Source organism: Mytilus trossulus, chromosome 5 (genome assembly GCF_036588685.1).
Source record: "Mytilus trossulus isolate FHL-02 chromosome 5, PNRI_Mtr1.1.1.hap1, whole genome shotgun sequence".
Lineage (NCBI taxonomy): Eukaryota > Metazoa > Mollusca > Bivalvia > Mytilida > Mytilidae > Mytilus > Mytilus trossulus.
Genome location: NC_086377.1, coordinates 22,500,909 through 22,502,983, shown reverse-complemented (window position 1 = coordinate 22,502,983; position 2,075 = coordinate 22,500,909). Strand labels below are relative to the sequence as shown.

The following is a 2,075-nucleotide window of genomic DNA, read 5'->3' as shown; positions in this document are numbered from 1 at the left end:
CCTAAATTGACACAAAATGTGTCTTGCAGATATCAGCTAATGGGAGTCAAGCACATTGTTGGATCAGCTGAACCGACGGCTCCAGCCACAAGACAGACACAAGTGGAGAAAAATAGAAAAAAATATCAGAGGGATAAATCTTTATCAAGTGTGGACTTATCCCAAATGAAAGAGTATGCTAGGGGGAGGAGTAGGATTCCTCAACAGCCGAAGTTACCAATATTTACCGTTTTTTGCTATATGTCTTTTTGATACTTCTTTCCTGAACGTCATATAACATGCCAAAAATTATATTAGAACTTTTTGAGTTACCTCTCTTTGTATATATAGAGTTTAGCTATTGATGTTTTGTAACATGTCAAATACATTGTATTACATTAGAAATGTTTGAGTTATCTATCTTTGTATAGAGTTAAGCAAATGAAGTAAAATTTGGAAATTAACTAAAATTGAAAAAAGAGAAAAGATAATTTTATATTAGCTTTTATATATTTTATCAAATCATATTTATGATACAGTTTGATTATTTTGTCCAAATATTATTTAAAGATATTTCAAAATATTATTTACTTCATTCTAGTAATTAGTGTACAGGTAAAAACTGTTCACTACATTGTATAATTTTACTATTGATAAATAACTGATCGACAGGTGTAGTTGTGTCTCAGTTTTGTGAACAAGAATATTTGAAAATTTAAGGTTGGTGTATTTTGTAAATATTTATAATGATTGTGAATATGACTGTTTGATATAAAAGAGTTTTATAAAATACAAAAGAACAAAAAATATGATATGTACATGCAAATAACATTCTATATTTTTATCTGAAGTTTTGCAAATGCAAATATGATTTTGAAATTTTGTTTAATCATTTGAATTTGAAATATAGTTTTATTGAACTTATTGATAGGCATTGTTGAGAAATATTTGTACTATGAAAGATGTGTTTTACATTTTAAATATAAAAGGTACTGATAAAGAAAATATTGTTCACAGGTAGATCTATGTGATTTTCATACTAGAGGATGATATTATTGCAGTAAAATTGTCTGCCATTTCCTTATTTAGGGTATGTATAATGAATTGTTATTATGTGCCTTTGATTGATATTATGATTATGTTTAGTTAATTTTTGATATATCTAATTGAAACATTATTGATTATTCATAAACAAATGTTGTTTACTTTGAAGACTTTCTCTTGTGTTCATATTTTGATTTGAGAAATGTTTTGAATTGTAATATTCAGAAAGGGAGATAATCGTGTTCTTATAGCTTTTATATAGCTTTGTATAAATTAATGTTTCTATTGTATTTGATAGATATTTGAAAAAAGCAATCTTTATTTCAAGTTAAATTTAATTGAATTTATATCTGCATTTCATTAGACTTATGATGTTTTGTGTTTTTTATATTTTTCCACACATATTGAACTATTCAGCGTTGCAAATAATTAATGTTAATTTCAATATATGTATAATGTGAATTCGAATATATGAATACAGTATAATAAATTCATGAACCTTACATTTGTGCTTTCGTAAGCCAGTTTTATCGTTTTCGGAGGTTACAAAAATGGCGTCGTATACAGGATAACTATACATATATTTAAATTGGCAACGTTGGTTAGACAATATTTTCTAGGGTTAAAGTGTTAGATATTACAAGCAAGATGGAAACTAAAGAAGAAAAGCTACAGAAAGAAGTAGACAAGTTGAGTAAGAAATTATACCATATGCACAAAGAAAAAGGTGAAAACTTACAATTAAAGCAACATTTAGATCATAATAACAAAATCATTGAACAAATACAAAAATCAACAAAAACTGTATATGTTGCAAAAGAGAGACCGTTTACAAAATTATCCGGTAGACCCGAAAAAGACAAAGATCCGATTATAAGTGATTGGTTGGAAGATGCCCGAAAACATCTCGTTACAATACCAGACGAAAAAGCCAAAATTGACTTTCTTATGCAAAATCTAATATCTCCAGCTTAAGATGAGATAAGACTGAAACCGTTATTAGAAAGAGATTCTGCTGATAAAATTTTGCTTTTGATTCATAGTATTTATGA

The 2,075-nt window shown here is 27.2% G+C and overlaps 1 long non-coding RNA gene across 1 annotated transcript; it reads left to right on the top strand.

Moving 5' to 3' along the window:
* The first annotated feature begins 490 nt into the window (after positions 1 to 490).
* LOC134719519 (uncharacterized) lies at positions 491 to 1,069 on the top strand. The gene is made up of 2 exons (XR_010107608.1): positions 491 to 699; positions 997 to 1,069. It is a non-coding gene; the product is annotated as an uncharacterized LOC134719519 (long non-coding RNA).
* The last annotated feature ends 1,006 nt before the right edge of the window (positions 1,070 to 2,075 follow it).